The sequence below is a fragment of the Nyctereutes procyonoides genome, unplaced genomic scaffold (assembly GCF_905146905.1).
Source record: "Nyctereutes procyonoides isolate TBG_1078 unplaced genomic scaffold, NYPRO_anot_genome, whole genome shotgun sequence".
NCBI lineage: Eukaryota > Metazoa > Chordata > Mammalia > Carnivora > Canidae > Nyctereutes > Nyctereutes procyonoides.
The window spans coordinates 16,865,570-16,890,043 of NW_026575132.1; the positions used below are offsets into that span (position 1 = coordinate 16,865,570).

The 24,474-nt window shown below is 37.2% G+C and overlaps 1 pseudogene; it reads right to left on the reverse strand.

The window, feature by feature from the left end:
• The window catches only part of LOC129522700 (elongation factor 1-alpha 1-like), a 72,790-nt pseudogene extending 49,730 nt beyond the window's left edge, over positions 1–23,060 (reverse strand).
• Between the last annotated feature and the right edge of the window lie 1,414 nt (positions 23,061–24,474).

Sequence of the window (24,474 nt, forward strand, 5' to 3'; positions counted from 1 at the left end):
AAGGCAGTGTTTGGCAGGAGAGGGGTGAACAAAGAAGAGTTTTCTTTTAAGATGAGAGATGTTATAGCATGTTGTGTGGTGAAAGGAATAATCAAGTAGAAGAAAAAAAGTAATGGAAGATCCAAAGAGAAGAGCAGATGATGCTCAGAAGAGCTTGCTGTGGTGTGCTGCATGAACCTAAGTGAAGGGGAGGGTTGGCTTGATCCTCATGAATGTGCCTGTTCTCCATAACACCCACAGAAGTGAGCAGAACTGCTGGGTGAAACCTTACTTTTCTGAAGGATGGAAAAGGATTCTCCCTCCCTTCCTGGTGCTTCAGAGAGGCACTGACCCACAGCACTCACAGTCTGGTCTCATTCTCTATCTTTTCCATATTCTTCATTACAAAAGCTGAAGCCAGAGGAGAACACAGGATTCTCTTTATAGGATGAGGCATGTAAGAAATGGCATAAAGGCAAAATTCTCACAGTTGTCACTACTTCACACTGATAATTGCCAATGTCTCTGTCAAGCATAATGTAGAACTTCACCCTAGAATAAGCATAATAAATCAGTGTCAAGAATGAAATAGTAACTCCACAGGGTGGCTCTGTGAAAGGGAAGTTTGAGAAGCCTTTTTTCCTGGCATCTCACAGAGATTTTAGACCTCAGGCTATTATTAGTCTGGTAAGAAGAGCTCTTGACAGCTCCTAATAATACGAATGAGTAAGCGGCACTGCCCAAACAGGTCTTTGATCTTCAGGAAAAGAACAGTGAAGTGCTTTCTAGTCTTGCTTACTAGGTTTTGAGCCTTTTGTTGGTTTCTCTCTTGGCAGTGCCCTGGAGTGCCTGTAAAATCCCATGTAGTGGCAGAGAGCTCCGGGCATGTAGACAGCTGTCCCCAGGTGCATTATGATTCATACCTTATTAGAATCCTATTTGCTAGGTAAATGCTATAATCAAAAGCTAAATGGAATGAATTAGCTTTAAACTCTTGGTGTCTTCTGATTCCTGGGCTACCCCCTATAGCTTTATGATCACAGGGAATTTTGTCTCAAAGTACTAATTTTCCACACCCATGATTTCAGGTTGTAAAGAGCAGACTTGATTGTGGCATTATTTCTCATTCCTCCTCAAATTCTTTTAGCAATGCAACACTTTTCAAAAGAAAGATTACTAATATAAAACTAATATAAAACAGGTAAGAGCAAATGAATATGACTTCACAGTTTAATTAATCCTAATTTAGATGGAAATGAATCACTGTTTAAACTTTAGGAGAGAAGAAGCATACCCTGAAATCTCTCTTCTCCATATATGTATATATGCCTATAATGTTTTTATGGTTTAAGTTCTATTTTCTACATTTTTTGCACAGTTCTTATATGTATGCAACAAATAAAGACAGAAGAGAATTTTCATTTTGGGTCATAGTAGATATATAGTCAAAAGACCTCGAGTCCAAGTCCCAAGTCTGCCACTTATGGGTTGTATGACTTGGGTGATTCATTTGCTGACTGGAGGCCAGGCTCTCTTTATTTGCCACCTGAGAATGTATGTGCTTCCTTTAGGACTTTTGCTCTTGCCCCACTTCTTGATTTTTTTTTTCTTATAGAGAGAAAGGAGAAGAGATAAAGGAAGTAAGAAAGACAGTAAATGTTGATTAAAAGAGAAGAACAAAGTTACACTGTTTGGAAAAAATGTGCAGTGGGAATGTCCCCTCTCATCTTTCTTTCTTTTGAAGCCAGAGCAAGTGGGGGGAGGGGCAGAGAAAGAGAGAATCTTTTTTGTTTGTTTTTTAAAGGTTTTATTTATTTATTCATGAGACAGAGACAGAGGCAGAGGGAGAAGCAGGCTCCGTGCAGGGAGCCCGAGGTGGGACTCCATCTGGAGACTCCAGGATCCTGCCCTGGGCTGAAGGCGGTGCTAAACCGCTGAGCCACCTGGGCTGTCTGAGAGAGAGGATCTTAAGCAGGCTTCACACCCATCTTGAAGCCCAACAGGGGCTGATGAGGGACTTGAAATCAAGAGTCAGATGTTTAACCAATTAAGCCACTGAAGAACCCCATCATCTTTCTTATTTTTAGGCAGCATTTCCTCTTTCTTTCCCAGAACCAATCCCTCATCATAGAATAGAAATAAAGTTATTCAAAATTGCATGTACTGTTGTCAAGTGAACACAAATCTAAAAGAGGAAAAAATGGAGTTTTAAAAGGGAAAGAGACTTCCTTCCTTCCTTTTTCTTAGAGTGTTTACCTTAGAAAACTTTTATTTTTGCATTCCTTCTTTGTTACTTTGATATGGATGTAAACTTTCTAAAAGCTAAAAGCTTTTGCTAGCTTTTCAATCCGAGAATGTCTTTTTCAAGTGCTTGGGTACCATCTCTTTGAATGCAAATATCAAGGAAGAGAAAACCTCTATTTCCCATCTTCATGGGTTTTTAACTTAGAAGGCTGGCTCTAAATTGTAACTACCTATCTTAAAGATATGATATTATTACTCTTTTGGATAAAGGCAACTAGTGAACATGAATGATCACTCCAATTAGCATGTGAATTTAAGATGAGTTATGGGTAGCAGAGGGTGCTGTTAAGTTCTCCTACTTGAAGATTAGCTATTGTTTATCTTGGGAAAGGTGGTCTCAAGGACACAGCCTTTGACTCCTACGGGAATGGGCCTTAGCCCTGGAAGACTTCCTTACAGTAGGCTGATGTAAGTGTTCTGAGCAAATTTAAGGAATGCTAGGCTAAGCTATGATGTTTGATAGGGTGGATGTGTCAAACACATTTTCAATTTACCCATATTTTCGACTTACAATGGTTTATTGGGACATAATCCCATCATAAATCCAGGAAGATCTAAGTAACTAAAAGTCTTTCTTCATTTTTGCCTTGTTGCTTTAACTGACTATTGCGATACCTGGCAGCTCAGTTCACTCTCTACCAGCTCAGCTGAGTCCTGAAGACTAAAAGCATTATTTTTCAGACACCGAAGAACAAAGTCTTGCTTACCAAGAAAGACAGGCATTGGATGAATTTAGGCCAAAGGAAAGTGCAGGTCTTAAACTACAGTTTGGCTATTAAAGTGAAGAAATATAAAACTTCAAAAATTTAAAATTTCTACTTTAAATGAAAGCTTTAAACTTCAAAGACAAGTGTGATTGAAAATAAAAAACACTTTACTATTCTGTGTTGCATGTTTGTGTATTGGTTAACACCAGTAATTCTTCGGTTACAATGTCTTTGTGACTTTACTGTTTATAGAGTGAACTGCAATTAAAATATTATGAAATCATTTCTAGAAAATGCTCCTTGATAGGAACTTGATATGCTTATATACTTCATAGCACAGAATCAATCCCTCTCAGTCCAGACATGGTCATTGAATATTCCTTATGTGTCTGAAACCATTAAGTTTTCTGGTGGGGGAATGGGTTGTTATAAACTTAGCCTTTAACTCAAGAGTTCAAAGAAACCACATAACACCACTGAAACAAATAGAAGCTAATCGGACTGTGCTGACAACACATTATTTAGAGCTTAATTAATTAAAGCTAGAGATTGAGAGGATCCCAGGAATATAATGGGATTCACAGGGAAGCATTCCTCTTCCTCCTCCTTACTACCTCATCTCTCAACTAGAAATACTCTATTCTAAAAAAAATTTTTTAAGTAGGCTTCACCTGGATGTGGAGCCTGATGTGAGGCTTAAACTCATGACCCTGAGATCAAGACCTGAGTTGAAATCAGGAGTCAGTTTTAACTGACTGAGCCACCCAAGTGCCCCTAGAAATATTTTAAGTAATTAAAGCTCTAACTGCAAATGGACGAATGGGGGCACATGTTAAAAGGAAGCTCCTCATTGCTTTGGTCAATTTACATGCAATTCCTTATCTTTTCACTCTTTCCACATTTCTATCACCACAGTGAAAGGAAATAGGTTGTGCTTTCCATCCTGCGTATCAGAGAGACATCATCGTCATATCCGTGCTTTCCTCTACATCACGGGAGTTGCCTTGCAGAGAGGGAACTTGTGGGTCATTGTGGGTGTACTCTGCCCAATGTATTTCACTCCATATCATTTTTGCGTACAGTAATGTGTTGTTTGGAGACTGAATTGTAGCATAATGCTTGAGTTGGTGGCAAAGCTCAGTTTATTTTCTAATTTTGTGCCTCATTCTTGATTGCTGGTTTTTATTAGTTGGGATACATGAGTAATAGTTTTCAGTGGACCAATGACCCATTATGAAAAATAACCTTTTCTCTAGCTATTCTGGTTATAGACAAGCTTAGTTCTGCTATTTTTGAAATTATTTATTTTTAAAATTCAATCTACTTAACCATTACTGTAGACTCTTGCCTAATTTGCACACACACACAAAAAAAGAACTATTCAGAACACAGATTCTTGTTTTATTTCCAAAGAGAAAATTAGGACAGGAATATCCAGAGGAAGAATTCAAAAATTGTACCTTTTGATCTATGCATCTTCTATTTTTTTATTTTTAAAAAGATTTTATTTATTTATTCATGAGAGACACAGAGAGAGGCAGAGACATAGGCAGAGGGAGAAGCAGGCTCCCTGTGGGAAACCTGATGTAGGGCTCAATTTCAGGACTCCGGGATCATGACCTGAGCCAAAGGCAGACACTCAACCACTGAGCCACCCAGGCATCCCTGAACTATGCATCTTTTTAAAAAGTAGCCATCCTTTTCTTTTTCTGAAATTTATTTATCTTTATTGTCTTATTAGCAATGATTGAGACTAGTTTTTAACTCTCATTGAATCTTCATGAAACTACATTTCTCCAGACAGTGCTTTGTAAATATGATTTATTAATCTTATCAGTGAACTATTTATATCATCTGTTTAAATATTGCATTGCAGAATGTAAATATATGCAGTATAGCCATAAAAACTTTTAATATATAACACTATTTTTTTCTAGACTTGTATTCGCAACAGTCATAAGTAAAAGAGGCTTTTGTTGTTGTTGAATACATTATCTTTATTAGAAAATATAAACAATCTTTCTGAATTTTAGAAGATTATATGTTTTACATAAATAAACTCTAGTCATTAATTATATTTCTCTTGAGGAAGAGGAGCACCTCCACCTTCAATATACCAGAAGCCGTGTGGCACCCACTGCCCAGCTACAACCCCCTGAAGAAGCAGGAACTTCTCACCTGCGTTGGGCTGCTGCTTAGTCTTGGTTAATAGCAGTCTGGGTCACTGTGTTTCTCTGGACCTTCCTGCTTGTCACATTCCTAGGCAGTACCTGATTCCTCAGGGAAGGATGCCCATTTTGTTGTGCTATGTCTTCCACTTATTACAGCAATATTGTCAAAGCAAATCAGCCCCAAATGTTTTGGAAGGTGGGATGGCTTTCTCTGTCTGCATGAGCACTCCTCCATGGGAATACCATAGGAACTTCAGAATTTTCCACTCCTATGATTTATAGTTTGAGAGGAATAGGGGATTTAAAGATGTAAATTTTAATCCATTTGGCCCTGCTTCATGAGGTTGACCTCTACAAATGTTGTCACTTGGGCTTCTGGTTGGATTCAGCTAGCAGGAGGCCCTGGTAGGAGAATGGAGGGTGGGAACCAAGACAGTTTGAGATAATTTTCTTTTTTCCCCCAACCTGGCCAAATTTTGGGCACAGGTGCATTTCTGCAGATAGTAGCTCTTGTTAGTCTTGTTTCTAAGGTTTTCATTCTCACTGGGTTCTAGTTTTTCCCCTTGACTCATCAGACCTGGAATGGTATAAGATTCCTGCTATTGCAAGTCCCTAGGTACCTTATCTTTCTTTCTTGTTTCCTCAATCCTGTCCAGACTTCTCTAAATAGTCTCTTTATTAGATTCCCTTTTATTCAACCCTTTGCATGTTACTGGTTTCCTACCAGAACCAGTGGCTGATAAAGCATAAGCTGGTTAAATGCTTTAAGTATAAGCTCATATATCCTAATGTAATTTTCGTTATTCTTATTAAGAGATTTCATTTATTTGAGAGAGAGAGAGCACAAACATTGGGAGCAGCAGGCAGAGGGAGAAGCAGACTCCCTACTGTGCAGAGAGCCCCATCCCGGGACCCTGAGATCATGACCTGAACAGAAGGCAGACACTTAACTGACTGAGTCACCTAGGCACCCTTACCCCAATGTCATTTTAACAGGGTTCATCTCTGTAGCAGTTGTATTTACATTAGTAATTGGTATTTAGACTTCCCAGGAAAAGAGGGATGATTGGCAGGGTGGGTTCTGGTATTCCTGGGTCCCTGGCCAAAGTCATATCCTAGTACTGACTAAATATCACCCTTGACTTCCTTTCTTTGTTGTTTTGGAACTTCACACATTGTTCTGGCAGGTACCAGTCATTGAGTAATAATTGTTAAGTAAGTTAATTTTTGCATATGGTTTTACATTGTCGTGTTCACATTGCATGAGCAGCTTTGTATTTTTTTCACTGGGGATTAGACCACAATAATTTCTTAATATTAAAGAAAATTTGATAAATACTTAATGGAAATATAACAGTTCAATATACATATTTTAGATGGCACAATAGATCAGCCTTCTACATTCTTTTGCTAAAAGGAGAAATGCTCATATTATCACTCTTGAGAGAAAAAAACTCCCCCACTTTCTTTGATAGTTTATTAATTCAGAGACTGGATAGTTCATATACAAATCATACCGTTTCAATTCTATTTTCCAAAATCAATATGCCAGCCTTCCTCAATAAATAGCCAATGCAGGAAGTCACATTGCTAATATCAAACTAAGAACAAAACAGCCAATATTTTAGAAGCAAAAAAGGGTTTATCCAGGAATAGCAGAGAATTGCAATTCAGAATATGCAAGCAATGGCAAAACCCCAGGCAAGTATGAAGAGACAAAGGGAAGGTGGGCTCTTAATAGATTTTAGGAGGAAACTGGGAAGGGTTGTTTTGAACAGAAATTCATTAGAGAACGAGAGTTAGAGGTTGTGGTGGTTTCTCATTGGTTGCAGGCAGTAGTGTGCTGCGGCTGGAAAGAGCTATTCCTTCTTTTTCTTAAAAGCCAGAAGAGAAATTTTTATAATGAAAAGTGTCCTTCCTTGTCAAGAATGATCTTCCTCCTGCCTGCTGGTTGTGTAGGTAGTGATGTATGGGATGGGCATGAGAGCCCCCCCCTTTAGAATTTCCCAACTCCAATTTAAATGAGGCTTTTTAAAAACTCAATATCAGTGAGGGCGACAGAACATGAGAGACTCCTAACTCTGGGAAACGAACAACGGCTGGTGGAAGGGAGATGGGCGGGTGGTTGGGCTGACTGGGTGACAGGCACCGAGGGAGGCACTTGACGGGATGGGCACTGGGTGTTATGCTATATGTTGGCAAATCGAACTCCAATAAAAAATAAACAAAAAAACCCCTGATTGTCACACTAGTTATGTTACTTTTCAAAACCCAGTGGATAAAGACGATGTGTTATACACACACACACACACACACACACACACACACACACACACACATATATATCCCCAGTGAAGTAAGTCAACAGGAGGACAATCATATGGTTTCATTCATATGTGGAATATAAGAAATAGTGAAAGGGATTGTAAGAGAAAGGAAGGGAACTGAGTGGGGAAAAATGAGAGAGGGAGACAAACCATGGGAGACTCCTAACTCTGGGAAACAAAGGGTTGCAGAAGGGGAGATGGATGGAGAATGGGACAACCGGGTGATAGTCACTGAGGAGGGCACTTGATGGGATGAGCATTGGGTGTTATATGTTGTCAATTTGGATTTAAATTTAAAAAATGTAAAAAAAATCAATCAGTTTGCATCAGGAAAAAAAAAACACCCAATAGACAAAAAACACCCAATAGACAAAAAAACACCCAATAGTAGTATGATCATCGTTACAGCCTCACTTGTAAGATGTGTTTGCACAAGGATGCAATAGCCCAGTTGAGAGGGCTATTTCTGCACATCACTGCTCTGTCTGAATCCTGCACTGGCCAGGTCTTTGCAGACCTGAGTGGACACTAGCAGACCCACATTAACCTGATCAATAGGAGGCCACCGGGCTACCCCACAGCTTTTCTTCCCACTCCCAATGCCTGGAATTCTATTTTGAGAGTGGTGGTTCTTGAAGTGCAGAGCTCTGAACAGAAACATTAGCATCACTTGGAAAAATTTTAAGATACAAAATTTCAGGCTCCACTCCAGGCCTGCTCAATCTAAAAAATCTGTGGATTGGGCCCAGCAATCTGTGTTTTACAAGCCCTTCAGGTAATTTTGATGCTAAAGTTTGAGAATCAATGGCTTACAACATGGATACTGAAAAGACATGTATTCACTAATGGAATGTGGAAATTCAGAGTCAGTTTGATAGGAGATGGAAGGATATCAGAGGAAGGATCTATCTAGCCTTGAAGTGGGAAAAGGCCTGATGAAGTGATGAAGAATAGACTTTCAGGGAAGCAAATGCCTCCGTTTATTTTATTTACTTTACAGAGAAAGCAGCTGAGAGAGAAGCACTTGACAATTATACTGAATTTAATATGGTCCTTTTCATGGCAGGAAATTAAAAATGAGATAGGGAGGGTCAATAGGTTCCGGAAGGCAAGATGTTAGTTGACACATGTGTATCCATCTAGGTATCGAGCACCGTGATGTCTGTCCTTTGAAGGGAGGGAGGTTTGTGTGTCACCCCACCCTTTCCAGACTCTCCAAATCCAGCCCACCTGAGCTATCTTAAGGCTGCTTTTCCTTCTCAAACTATTTCTGAAATGCTATGAGGTCTTGGGAGTGCAGGAACCCATCCCTCATTGCCGTAGGACCTGCATCAACACATGATATCACATGAACAAAGATAATTGTAGTAAGATTTACAGAAAACTCACTCCTTTTTCTGCCTTGGCGATAGAGTGTGCCCTTCTTGTAAACTATATAGATTACCTCATAATAAGTACCACATTATTAACAAATATAAAGGTAATGATTACAATTTTTGCAATCATCAGTGCTATAATCATTTTGGTTGATAGCCTCTGGAGATCTACTAAGCACTGCTCCTCAGTCATTAATGCCCACAAGAATTACTTGGATCTAGTTATGGTGCAGGTTCTGATTTAGTACCTCTGGATTGTGACCCAAATTGGTGCCAATAATGCTGAGTACCTGGATCACACTTTAACAAAGAAGAAGAATGAGAACCACACCAATTTCTTTTTCCAGTAGAAAAAAATAGAATGTCAATCTCAGTTCCTACAACTATCAAGATCCTATTATTTCTGTTCATCACAGTTTTTGTGGCAAAAGAAGTTTTTAGTGAGTATTATGGGATATGCAGGCTAATTTGTACCAATTTTGCATGGCAATAAAAAAATAAAGCTCAAGCCAGCTTTTATCCTGTAAAGCTCTTGCAGAAGCAGTCTACTCTTCAAAGCAATGGGACAGCAATGAAAGGGTCCATTGCAGCCCGTGTATACTAGAAAGCATCAAGACTATGATATTTTGAGGGGCACCTGGGTGGCTCAGTCAGTCAAGCATCTGCCTTTGGCTCAGGTCATGATCTCAGGGTCCTGGGATCAAGCCCCATGTCCAGCTCCCTACCCAGCAGGTGTTTGCCTTTCCCCATGTCCCCTGCTTGTGCTCTCTCTTTCTCTTTCTCTCTCTCAAAGATATAAAATCTTGAAAAAAATTAACTGTGATACTTTCTAAATGTCTGGGAAATTAGGTCAGTACTTTCAGATTTAATTCAGGAAGGCCTGCTCTACCAGAAGTCCTGATTGCCAATTAAGATCTAATGCTGATGCTTACTAGCTACTGAGAATTAGCTAGTAATGAAGTTGAAGGTTCATGTAGTATCATAATATAGATGAAGAACTTCTAAAAATTGAGTCACTAACACTGTTCTTGCATGCTGATGGGATGTTATCTAATTGCCTTTCAGGGGCTGTGACACTCTAACAAAATTTTCTTCTTTAGAATTTTACTTAAGGCTATTTATGATGCAAATCAGATGATTGCAGAGTTACACAAACAGAATAAATATCAATTAAAGTAATTTCCTTTTTACTGTTACTTAACTAATGATTACAAAACATATATTGGTTGAACAGATGAGTAAATATTGACTTTATTTTAAAGAGGGAGGCAGTGTCCTAATGTCACAGGTTGTATTGCATCTACTGGATCAAAATTTAGAGTAAGATGCTTCCAGTGTGGTGCAAAGCATGTACCATGCTGCTCTTCTGGGAAGAATGAATAGTTTAGGTGAGGAGGAGCAGTGGAAACTAACTGGTCATGAAAGCTAGAGTTATATTGCTCTAGTAGTAATCATTTTACTATAATTCAACTTCAGTAGAATTTTTAAAAAATATTCATTTTATGGTCTGAAAATGTTTTCATTTATCCTCTTGGTTCCCTGTTATATATAGATCAGTTGTGGAAGCCATAAATGAGGGGAGGCCAGAGTACTTGTGGTTGGTGGAATTTTAAGATGGTCCCCAAGATTCCCACTCCCTGGTGTAAATGTCCTATATATTCCCTCTCCTTGATGTGAGCAGGCTGAGAATAGGACGGGGTTTAACTCCTATGATCAGGGTATAAGTACAGAGTATAAGTACTCCTATGATTATATGGCGTAAGTACAGAGATTTGGCAGGTATAATTAAGGTTTCAAATCAGGTGATTTTGATTTCATCAGAAGGGGGCTTATCCTGGGTAGGCTTGAGTTAATCAGGTGAAACCTTTGAGAGACTGGACCCCTCATAAAGGGACAGATGACCTCCTACTGGCCATGAAGAACTATGTCATAAACTGCATGTGGAGAGTGACAGCCTCTGGGAGATGAGGATCCCAGTCCTACAGCTTTAAGGAACTAAATTGTACCAACAAACTGATAACAAAATACAGCCTCTAAAATATGTGCCTCAAAGATTTATATCTGAAACAACATGATTTACACTGGTTGAAAACCAAGAAATTGGATATAAATTTGCACTTCTAGCATTATGGATGACTTCCTGCTATAGAGTAAATGAATTCCACCCAGGGAGAACTTCTCTATTTATTGATGGATATCCAACAGAATACTGTGGAAACAAAACAAAATAGATCTGGGATTGGGGGACAAGGCAGTACTTTTCTGGATGGTGTAGACTTGCCCTGGGGATGAACATGTATAGTAAAATCACTGTTTAGATTATGAATCATGAGCCAAGGATTAGCAAAACCAAGCTGGTATTAAAAGTAGAGATAGTAAGCTTATAATGTAGGAGTAAGGTTGTGTAAAAGTGGTCCCGATGTCTACCAGCAGAATCAAATCTTTGGAGGAAAATTTTTCTAACCCATGTGAAGTAATTAAATAAAAATAAATGATCATTAAGCAATGGAGAAGGTGACTCATCAAGTGTGGGATTCAGTAGAAACAATAGGCTATGAGACCTATTGGTCTTTACCTATTTATCGTGTTATTTATTTGCAATAAAGTAATAGTTAATAAAAGCACACCATGAATATTTTTGTGCCAATAAACTTAAACTTAGACAAAACATAAATAACTACACAAGTATTCGCAGTTAGGTGAGTCAACTGATTCAAAGTAGAAGGGATGTATCTTGCAAGAAATTGCTGTGGCCAAGTTCAAAAAGGGTGTTGCCTGTGTTCTCCTCAGGATTTTGATTCTTGTCTCACATTCAGATCTTTCATCCATTTTGAGTTTATCTTTGTGTATGGTGTAAGAGAATGGTCTAGTTTCATTCTTCTGCATGTAGCTGTCCAATTTTCCAGTGGGTTCTGGGTTCTATATTCTGTTCCATTGATCTATGTGTTTGTTTTTGTGCCAGTACCATGTTGTCTTGATGATCACAGCTTTGTCGTACTTGAAATCCAGCATTGTGATGCCCCCAGCTTTGGTTTTCTTTTTCAATATTCCCCTAGCTATTTGGGGTCTTTTCTGATTCCACACAAATCTTAAGATGATTTGTTCCAACTCTCTGAAGAAAGTCCATGGTATTTTGATAGGGATGGCATCAAACGTGTAAATTGCCCTGAATAGCATAGACATTTTCACAATATTAATTCTTCCAATCCATGAGCATGGAATCTTTTTCCATCTGTGTCTTCCTCAATTTCTTTCAGAATTGTTCTGTAGTTTTTAGGGTGATAGGCATTGAGGGGGGCACTTGACGGGAAAAAAGTAGACAATATCTTAGAATGTTTTAAAAACTCCAAGAGTGAAAAAATTTTCCTGGAATAGCTTCCAGACTCCATTGGTTTTTAGAGGCCTATTCTAACACACTTTCAAGAAGTTGACCTAATCTTAAATCTTTTCAGAGAATTGACAAAGAATTCACTGGTTAATTCTATGTTATTTGTATAACATTGTTTCCAAAGTAGAGAAGTACAGAATAAAAGAAATTTAAAAAGAAAACAAGCCAATCTTAATCCAATGTGGTATGAGGAAGATAATATAACACAATCAATTTGTAGTTTTCCAGAAATGAAAGAGTACTTTAATATTAGCAAAATCTATAAATGTTATTCAACACATCAACTAATTGAAGGAGGAAAAAATATAATCATCACTTTAGAGTGTAAAGAAATAGATAAAATTCAAACCCAATTAGAATAATAATAATAACAAGCTAGGAATAGCAAAAAATATCCTTGCACTGATAAATTATATGAACCACCAATGAACGAAAAAGCATCATTCTTTTTTTTTTTAAATTTATTTATGATAGCTACAGAGAGAGAGAGAGAGAGGCAGGGACACAGGCAGAGGGAGAAGCAGGCTCCATGCACCGGGAGCCCGACGTGGGATTCGATCCCGGGTCTCCAGGATCGCGCCCTGGGCCAAAGGCAGGCGCCAAACCGCTGCGCCACCCAGGGATCCCCAAAAAAAAGCATCATTCTTAAAGGGAAAACACTGAAAGCAATTACTATAGAATCAAAAATGCAAGGACACCTACGCTTACTAGTTTCTATTTATCATTAAACTGGATGTTTAATATAAGTGTTAATGTTTAATGCAGTGTAGTAAAACATAAAAAGGAACTTGAAATATAAGGATTGGAAAGAAAGTGTTATTTTAAAGAGAAGATTATATACATAGGAAACCTAAAATAATCGGAGAGATTGTTAGAAATAAGAGAGTATATTATCAGAGAGTACACCAAGAGTATGAATATAGAAGGACGGCAAACCTTTAGATCAATAAAAAGTTGTTTATAAGGAGTACTATCTAACAATGACAATTTCGGTCATATGGATGATCCATAGAACAGTTTTGTTTTTTAGGGAGATCAATCTCCTTAAGCCAACTGGCAGGACCATCTTTAAAATCCTAGATTTCTGTAATTTTTATTTATTTATTTATTTATTTATTTATTTATTTATTTATTTATTCATTCATTCATTCATGAGACACACACACACACACACACACACACACAGAGGCAAAGACGTAGGCAGAGAGAAGCAGGGAGATAAGCAGGGTCCATGCAGGGAGCCCCATGCGGGACTCGATCCTGGGATATCTAGATTACACCCTGGGCCAAAGGCAGGCACTCAACTGCTGAGCCACCCAGGCATCCCTGTAATTTTTTTTTTCTTTTAATCTCCCATTCTTCAGACCAGTGGTGAGATTCTCAATAGCAGTGTTTCTTCTGGTTTTCTAGTCTTTATTCACGAAAAGTTTCTATCTTTTTTCCCCACCTCCTGGAACACTTAGAAAAGGATTCTCTATTCTACCAAGAGTTGACTGTCATCATGTTGTTTTCAAAGGAGGCATGTTCTCCCTTCTCAAATATCTCCTTCTTGTGACTGGGAAATTAGTGCTTCCTGACTTTGTGAATTTGTTTCGAAGAAACTTTACTGATCAATGACACCAGCAGAATATGAAGGCAAATACATTGAACTGGAAGTCAGGACCAGGGCTAAGTGTGTCACCACTCTTCATCCAATGCTCTAGGGCTCAAAAGACCTGAGTTCTAAATTGGTAGAAAGTCAATTCATCCTGCTGACCTTCTGTTTCCTTAACTGTAGAAAAGGTTTGCTTGTCTTATGGAGGTTAGAAACAAATAAATTATGTTATAAACGTGATTGAATTTTGTGTATTAAAATTCTGAATGAATTGGAAGTTATATGGTTTTATGCATGTGCTGTTTGTTGAGTTAATCCTTTAAACTCTTTTCTGTGCAGTGCTATCCACTAGCAAGATAGACATAATAATTGTAAAGAATAAATGTAGCTTGCCTTCAACTATTGTGTGATGGAATTGAAAGACTAATTGTCCATAATCCTGAGGCACAAATAGGTATCATTAAACTCACTTAGAATCTTAATCTCAGCTTTGCATCTCAAGGAAATTGTGTTAAGGTTGTCCATAAAATACTTCTCCCTATTTTACAGGTGTGAAAAAGAGTAAAATAATTTGCCTAGAGTTTTGGATGTTGACTATATAGGAGATGTGTCATCCTGTTTTGGCAAAATTCCTCTTGAGTATATTTTCTTTAGAAATAAATTGCCTTAGTCTCAACTTGTTCTTCAAGCACAATTACTTCCAATAACTACTTTGGCTGCTCTAAAGATGATGAAGCTAAATTATTCAGTGTTCTGTTTTACCAACAAAAAAGCAACTAAGCAAATAGACAAAAATGCTTGGTTCTCTCTGTTATAATGATGAATTTCTGCCAGTTTCCATGGAAGGCTTGAAAATACTTTATCACTAACGTAACTATAACTGTCAGTTATTTGACTCTTTTCTTCAGATGAAGGCAGAAAATTTAAATTACTGAACAGAATGTTAGCCTTCCAAAGTACACTTTGTTGAACAAGTCCTGTTTTCTGGGGAATATAGGTAGATGTTTCATATCATTCAGAGTCCATTCCTTATTTGAATGTGAGAATGTTACCTTCATTATTAGCGTATATTCTTATATTTTATTTCAGCATATAAATTAGATTCCATTGAAATATCCTAAATTGAAGAAAGACAATCTTACAAGAATGTCAACATGAAAAACTGACTCACGTTTGTTAAAATTGTTCTTTCTTGTTTCTTAACTGAATATTTTTGGGTTCATTGTGATAATTAAACTGATTGAACTCATCAACAGTGTTTCTCAAAAAACCTGAGAGTTTGGAAAGAGGAGTGTCAGTTTTACACAAAATAGAATAAAAGAAAGTATTTGTAAAATAAAATTATACTTTTATTTTTTATGACTTTACAAGAGTATAACTTTATTTTTAATTTAGATTTTAAACATTGTATTGGAAGTTTTAATTATAAAATTATACCTTTAATTTTATAATTATTACTTCATAAAATTATAATTTAAATGTTGAGTTAGTTGCAAAACCATACAGAATAATTATTTTAAGTTACTTCAAACATGTGCTTTGTTTATCTCAATAAGGTATATCCCAGGGACAAAAAAACCTATAAAAAATCATAAACTATTTTCTATAATTATAATGTTTAGGATAGTTTTAGTATTGTTATTTTAAGGCCACTGCATGTTAATTATAGGATAAACCAAATGAAGAGTTGTGAGAACCAGAATTTTCAGTGTGGGTGTAAGGCTACACAGTTGTAATATCAGAATTTAAGTGAACCTTGTAGTCTTAAATTTGTATTAGAACTATCTTTGTGAACTTAAAATGCATTTTATCTTAAAAATCAAACCAAAAAATTGGGGCACCTGGGTGGCTTAGTCGGTTGAGCATCTGACTCTTAATTTCATCTCAGTTATGATCTCAGGGTGGTGGGATCAAGCCCCAGATCAGGAGTCTGCTTGAGATTTACCCTCACACTGCCCCTGCCCTTGTGTACACTCTTTCTCTGAAAATAAATAAATCTTAAAAAAAACAACACAACCAAAAGCTTAAAAACACCCACCCCTGTTTATTTATATTCAACGAAAAGGCCTAAAAGAATGGCCAACATAGTAGCAATGATCATCCCCACTGTGCGAGTTGTTGTATCTAAATATCATCACTCACTAAAGAAATTAGGGGTCCTTTGGAGAAATGGCTGGACCCAAGTTTGGAGAAAAAATATAAAAGATGAGCTTTGAATGTCTTGTCAAACCAGAAAGTGAGAAAACCATCCAAGGACACAGAAGCCATCATTAAGAGATTTCTATTGGTAAAAGTTGGAACACTTTGAACATCACTAAGACTAATACCATCAATTCATTATTATAGTAAAAATCGCTGGTTACATTTGGAGGATATTAGGAAGTAATACATTCTGAAAAATAGTAAATAAAGAGAAATACTTGAATATTTATCTTACTTTTTCTTTACGGACTGATACACCAATGAAAAAGGTTCTCCAAATGGAGGTTTCCAGTTAACAAGTAAAAAAGGAACAATAACAGCATTACTATTTTGGAAACCTTAATGAAATAATGAATGCTATCAAGGATTTTCAATAGCCGTTAAAATACAAAACAAGAGATGATCAGGTATTTTCTGCCTTCTGATGGATGTACCCAACACAACTTAGGAAGTATTCTTGCCAAAATTCAACTCTGAATCTGATCATTCATCTAGATCTCACTACTAATTTATGGGAAACACAGGACATAAATATTAAACAATGTGAGTAAAATCACTAAAACCCACAGTCTGAAAAGCTGTAGGAAAAACAACTCAGTTTTTTTTAAAACAAATTAATTACAAGTGACAAAAAAAAAGTAAGCCATAGATTAAAAGAGACTTATGAAAAAAGTCAGCTAATTTGAAATGCATACCTTCTCTGGATCCTGATTTACAAACAAACTGTAACTTATTTGCCTGTGTGTTGTTCTACTGGGAAAACCTTAGCAGATGGTTCTTCCTGATATTTGTATGAGAGTAGAGTTTTATATCTTTTGTTGGTAGGTAGGACTCATTTTGTATCATCAGATAGATGGTCATTTTCATCATGATGATGAACTTTTGTGGGTCCAGATTTCTACACATGACTTAAGAGTTCTCCTGGGAAATATAATCAGTCTGGTGCTAACTTAGCTACTGTGGCCCTAATACTTCAGCCACCCAGGCTGCAGCTTTTAATGATCAAATTCACTGTCTGTGACATTACAGATAGAGAAACCCTCCTAGAGATTCACTATTACAGGCCAGGCCAGTTTCCTTCCAGAGCCCTCAATACATTAACACAGAAGACACACTGAATAGAGTAATTGAGGAGGTTTAATAGACTGTGAATAAAGTTATGGTCATGGTTTAGAAAAATCAATGAAGGATAGAGTGGGATGTGGAAGCAAGAAATAGTGAGGAAGTTGCCATAATCCACATGGGCCTCACTGATGGCTTCTGCTACAAGGCAACAGATAAATCCATCTGTAATCACTATGAGATGATTTCTTTTAATGTGAAGAAGTAGAACCACTTGGAAAGAGTCCCTGGGAAGGAAAATTACTTCTTAGTCATTAAGAATGTTGTACGAGACACTTTTCCTGTTCCCTCCTGACTCTTTCACCTTGCCTTGTCTCATTCGAGAGATGCCCAACAAAAGTGTAAAGCGGCTACTCTGAAAATGATTGGGCATTTTGCAAATTAGAGCCTCACCAATTTGAAATATTTGATTTGAAAAAGTCTGATTGGATTTTAAGTCCATTCACATTATCATAATAATTTTCAACATTAGAGTTGTCAATGGATGAAAAGAACAATTATATTTAAGTTCAATTGTATCTGTTAATATTGAATTGCAATTAAAAAGGGTGTTATTTCTTCCAATCTCCAATTCCTGGCAACTACCATTCTTTTCTTTGGTAACTATGTGAGGTGATGAATGTGTTGATTAATTTGATGAGATAATCATTTCACAATATATATGTCTATCAAATCATGTTGTATACCTTAAAACAGCACATTGTACAACCTAAATATATACAATTTTTGTCAATCATACCTCAATAAGACCAGAAAGTACTGTTTTATTTAGGAGGGGAGGGGTAGAGAGAGAGAGAGAGTGAGAGAGAGAGAGAGAATCTTAAGCAGGCTCCACGCCCAGCACAGAGCCTGATATGGTGCTCTATCTCACAACCCTGAGATCATGACCTGAGCCAAAATCAAAAGTCAGACACTTAACTGAATAAGCCTCCCAGGCACCTCCAAGGTACTGTTTTATATGCAAAAATATAGAATGAATTTGGACCAAAGCCTCTATTTTCCCAAATGACCACCAGTTTGTACCAGCATCCAATCAGATTTTATCATTTGCTGTATCTGAAAAAACCTTTGCAAAATACTGCAATGGATTACATAAAGAACCAATGATAGGCTTAAGAGAGAAATTTCTTCCAGGTTTTAGTGGAGCTTTCTTTCACATCAGGTTTCCCACTGTCAGAGAAAGGAACTGCAATAAGGAAGCAGAAAAGACTAGAATGAATACCGTGGTGTTGAATTGGAAAATGGAGGCATCAGGGTATTCTGATAATTTTTAATACAGTTAGCTATAAAGGTAAATGTTTAAGCAGATATATACTGTGTATGTTTTTATGTTTGTTTATGTAAACCTCTGCATCCTAGTTCTGCCTGCTGAGCAAGAGATGAAGCAACAACACACAGTACCTATAACCACAGTGCCCAGATCTTGGTTCTGGATACCACTCTTTGATAGAAGGAATCAGGGCTCTGGACAAATGGCTGAAATAGGGAAAGTACAAGATCAATCTGGAACATATTGTGCTGAAAGTTAAGAAAGTGATCAAAAAATGATGGGGAGGGGATCCCTGGGTGGCGCAGCGGTTTAGCGCCTGCCTTTGGCCCAGGGCGCGATCCTGGAGACCCCAGATCGAATCCCACGTCGGGCTCCCGGTGCATGGAGCCTGCTTCTCCCTCTGCGTATGTCTCTGCCTCTCTCTCTCTCTCTCTCTCTCTCTGTGTGTGTGACTATCATAAATAAATAAAAATTTAAAAAAAATGATGGGGAAGTGTTAAAGGATATAGGAGCCAACTTAAGCCCGCAAGCCCCCCCCCCCAAATAATAATCTATTATAGCCTATTGAATACAACACAAATTCATGAGTCCATAGTGATACAAATAATTTTTAAAAAATCAATGGGAGAGAAGAGAAACCTCTTCTTTAAAGCAGAAGTCCAAAGTTTAAATATCTTTAAGATATTGATAAAATTTATTAAATATCTTTGAGAGAATGGTGAAACCAGAAAATGTTATCTGGGAAACACGGCAGTAATTGCTTCTGGCAAGAATCACCAATGGATGCTAGAATTAGTGGCTGAAAGTGTGGTGGAAAACAAAATATTCAAACTGTGTAGTCTTAGTTTATTTGTCCATAAGATGCATATTAATTAGAAAGGGAAAAATAGTAATTTTATGATAGAGAAATAAGACAGACACCACCTGTTGTGGGTTGAATTATGTTCCTCCTCTCCAAGTTCATATGGTGAAGTCTTTACCCCCAGTCTCCCAGGATTGGGGTTTATTGGGAAATAGGATCATTGCAAATGGAATTAGGATGAGGTCATACTAGAGTAAGATGAGCCCCTAATCCAACATGATTGATGTCTTTACTTTTTTAATTATTTATTTAGTTTAAATTTTAGGTAGTTAACATACAGTGCAATATTGGCTTCTGGAGTTGAAATCAGTGATTCATCATTGAACATACAACACCCAGTGCTCATCACAAGTACCCTCTTTAATACCCATTACCCATCTGGCCAATCTCCTGCCGAACTTCCTCCATCTACCCTCAGTTAGTTATTGTTAAGAGTCCCTTATGGCTTCTCTCTCTTCTTTTTTCTTTTCCTTCTTCCCAAATCCTTCTCTAGGATTTTGGTGGTTTTTTGTCTCCCATTAAGACTTTTCATCCATTTTGAATTTATTCTTGTGTATGCTATAAAAAATGGTCCAGTTTCATTCTTCTATGTGTTGCTGTCCAGTTTTTGCAACACAATTTGTTGAAGACTGTATTTTTTCCACTGGATATTCTTTCCTGTTTTGTCAAAAATTAGTTGGCCTGTTGTATTTTAATTTTTTTTTTGAGAGAAAGTGTGTATGGGGGGGTACAGAGGGAGAAGGGGAGAGAGAGAATCTTAAGTTAGCTCCATGTCCAGCATGAAGCCTGATGTGGGGCTTGATCTCATGACCTTGAGATCACAACCTGAGCTGATGATTTGCTGGCAAATTATGTCAAATCATCAGAATCTAGGGAGAGGAATGGGACAGGGTCTTCCTCATGGCCTTCGGAAGAAACCAACACTGCCAATACCTTGCCCTGACTAGTAGCTTTCAGAACTCTGAGACAATCAATTTCTGTTGTCAAAACCACTCTATTTGCTGTACTTTGTCATAACAGCCCTAGCAAACTAGTACACAAATATGGGTGGTCATATATTTTTTTAAGATTTTATTTATTTATTAATGAGAGACACAGAGAGGGCAGCAGAGACATAGGCAGAGGGGGAAGCAGGCTCCCTGTGGGAAAACTGATGCAGGTCTCAATTTCAGGACTTTGGGATCATGACCTGAGTCAAAGGCAGACACTCAACCACTAAGCACCAAGTGCCCTTGGTCATATTTAACATCATCAGTGATGGAATAAATGGACATTATGTTTTTCTGATAGAATGTGCTTAAAAAAGCACATTATTTCTGTGGGATTTCACCAAAAATGCATACCTGAGTTTCATAATGATAACATGGCAGATAAAGCCACATTGAGGGACATTCTATAAAATAACTGGCCAGTATCCTTCATGAAAGACACAAACTAAGGAATTGTTTTAGATTCAAGAAGACGGACAGGTAACACATAAATGCAATGTTGGTTCTAGATTGGATACTAGATAAGAAATAAATCACTTAGTGGAGCTATTGGAAAACTTTCAAGTCTCTAGATTAGCTGATATTATTTTATTAATATTAGTTTCTTCATTTTGATAATTATACTGTAGTTACCTAAGATGTTAATATTTGATGAATCTTGAAGGAGAGGATACAGAAATTCTTGTGCTATTTGACAACTTTTTTGACTTGATTTTTTTTTCAAAGTGAAAGTTAGAAATATTAAAACAAAAACAAAGTCATGTTTTAGATATAAACAGAGAAAAGGTTTTTTTCCTTATCAATCTACAAACAAAAGCCTTATAGTTCTTTGAGTCGATCAGAAGCAATTCTGGAAAATTATGTGTTACCCCCAAGGCCTTAACAGTATTATATTCAAGCCATCATAGCCCAATAATTTGGCAATAAGATTCAAATATTAATTCCTTCTTTTATGTCATTTTAAAGTTCTTCCTCCAAGACTTCTCTAATTTTTAAATATTTTAAACTACTTCAAAGATAGAAATAAACTCTTCTGATTGTCCAAAATTGCATTTAAACATGGTAAAATTGAAGGCACATCTCATTGTCTTGCAAAGGACTTCACTACACTGCCTTGATTGTCACAGAAATGTTTATTGGACTTTCAGAAAATTAGGTAACACTGATGGTAGATCTAATAGTCTTTTAATGAAACCACATGCTTTCTTAACAAGGACAGTCTCTTCATCAGCATTTCTGATGAAGAGAGTTTCAATCTTTTCAGAGATTAGTAACACATTTGGATAGAAAGATTGATGGAATGTATAGTGTGCATAGGAGATAAAGAAATTTCATCCTTGTAAAAGTGACAAGTTTCACTCTTCTGTATATGCTGGACCTCTCAAATCTTAGTTTTGTTTGGTTATGTCTGCTTTCTTTTTGTTTTTGTGGGGCCCAAGAGATATGTAGTAGGGTTTAGGAAATGTCCCAAACCATAAATGAAGCATATTTAATATAGAGACAAATAATATCTCAGAGTATGGTTGGTTATTTGGTGTTGTTACCATGGCAGCTTATAGACAGTCCCTACCATTTGGCACAATTAACTTACAGTACAGCGTGTGAGTTGATGTTTGCAATTTAGAGCATGAGAGAGATTGTACACACCAAGACATTCAGGTGGATAAAATCTGAGAGGAAACATGACTTGGGTTGTGTTCTCTAAAAGGGAAAATAATAACCATATCTGTGTCTCCATTCAGGTTGGGATGTCACTAATTTTCCATAGGATTGTGATATGCATCTTTCTGTTAGTTATATCTGAATGAGTCTATTGCTTCTTGGGACAGCCGCATCCTAACATGACCCTGAGTGAGTCACACTTTTGTATAATATCTATCACTTGAGTGTAGGTGGGTCCTGTGACTTTCTTCTAACCTATGGAATATGGCAAAGGGTGGTGGGATGTAAGACCTCCACTTAACAGATGGAATAGACTACTGGTGCTGGCTTTGAATAAGTAAGCTGCCATGTGCTGAGGGCCTATGGAAAGGGTTGAGAGCAGCTTTTGGTGAATAGCCAGCAGTGGGACAGGGATCTTAGTCCAAAAGGTACAAAAAGATGAATTCTTCAAACCAGCCTGGAAGGCTGGAAGTAAATCTTTTCCAGTAAAGCCCTAGATGAGAATACAGCCCCAGCTAACCCGTTGATTTTGAGTAGTAAAATCCTGAAGTAGAGAAGCCAGCTAAGCATACCCAGATTCCTGACTTAAGGAAACACTTTTAGTATGGTACAAGCCATTAAATTTTTGATAATTTATTACACATCAATGAAAAAACACCCTCTCCCTACCCAAATCCTTGTATTATGGTGAAATACTTCATCTTACTTCAAAAGATGACCACTTATTTGTCATTCATAAGGGGCACGGAGTGATTCCTCATCATTTATTTGCTTTATCTTGTTCTTGCTAACATATAGGAATGGTAAATGTTATTGTAAATTTAAACATAATCAGTTGCACACAAACAATGGCACATTCTCCAGCACTAAAAATCATATATTTAAGGAATATTCACTGATACGAGAAAATGCCTGTGGCAAAAAGTTATGATGTTCTCCAAATACCCCATAAGTTTTCCACATTTCTCAAACCCCTCCCAGGGGTCATATGATGATTCCATGCCATTTACCATCAGCAGAAATAAGTTTGCTTACAGATGAGGTAGTGAAAAGTCTTTGTATGATGCCAATTCTTTCTTCCCCTGTGATGACAGCTGCTGTGGTCATGGTTCTAGATGGCCCGGCTAAAAATGATGAAGTTTTCTTAAACCTGTGTCCTGGAGACACTTTTGGAGAGGAGTGCCTGCTGTCCTGTATGGTGCATCTGGCATGATGGAGAAATAAAGATTTGTTGTCATAAATCACTGGGATTTGGGGGTTGCTTCCACAGCACAATCCAGTTTATCCTTATTAATTAAACACTGTTATAATAAGTTTAAGGTTATGATAAAACATTGTTTTATACAGACAAAATAGCAAAGAAAAATAGGATGGTATGTTTACTAAAAGGCCAATAGTGGCTATTTCTAATTGGTGAGATGAATGGTAAGATTACAAGCAATTGCTGATTACTTTGTCATATGACAAGTTTTCCAAAATATTTGTAGCCAACACACATACACATGCATGTGTGCATTACAAACACACATATTATTATCTAAGAAATACAGGCCATTTTTAAATTTTTTTTTATTTATTTATGATAGTCACAGAGAGAGAGAGAGAGAGAGAGGGAGGCAGAGACACAGGCAGAGGGAGAAGCAGGCTCCATGCACCGGTAGCCCGATGTGGGATTCGATCCCGGGTCTCCAGGATCGCGCCCTGGGCCAAAGGCAGGCGCCAAACCGCCGCGCCACCCAGGGATCCCCAGGCCATTTTTTAAACTGGAATCACTGATGAGATATCGTAATGTTTGTTTACTTAATGTTATTTTATATCTAAGTCTCCCTAACTGCTAAATTCCACCAACCACCAAGATAATATGTTATCCTACACCAAGATAAAAAAGAGCAGTTTGATATTATTATTGTGAAACTACTTGTGTATTTTCAAGACTTTTAGAAATTAAAGAGCTAGTTTTCATTTGAAAGAAAGAAAAAGCAAAAAGTGGGATATGATAAAATTGTCTTACTTACTGGAGCAAAACTGTAAGCCACTGCTTTCTTTTTCTTGTTTAAGACTCCAAAACACCAAAGGCTAATGCAGTCTAAAAAAATAATGTAGCAACTACTTAAAGGTATATCAATTTCTGATGATTTTCACAATTCTGAAGTCTTTCACTGCAAATGGATTTCACCACAAATGGATAATGTCGAAAGGCATCTTTTAAAGTATTGGAAATAGCTAAATTTGGTTCATTTTAGATGGAGTTAATATTTCCCACCTAAATTCTTCTCTGCAATTAAAAGAACTTGACCACAGACAGAAAAAAAAAAAAAAGAAGCAATGGATTTTGGTCTTGGGCAGCATCTCATCTATCAAGCTGTTACTTCTAACTAGTGTGTGTGTGTGTGTGTGTGTGTGTGTGTGTGTATTGCCATTTCATAAAAGCAATCCCTTCTTTTAGCTTAAAATTGGAGAAACCCTAGGTAATACTATATAAGCCTTTTATAAAAAATAGATTATTTAATAGAACACTGTA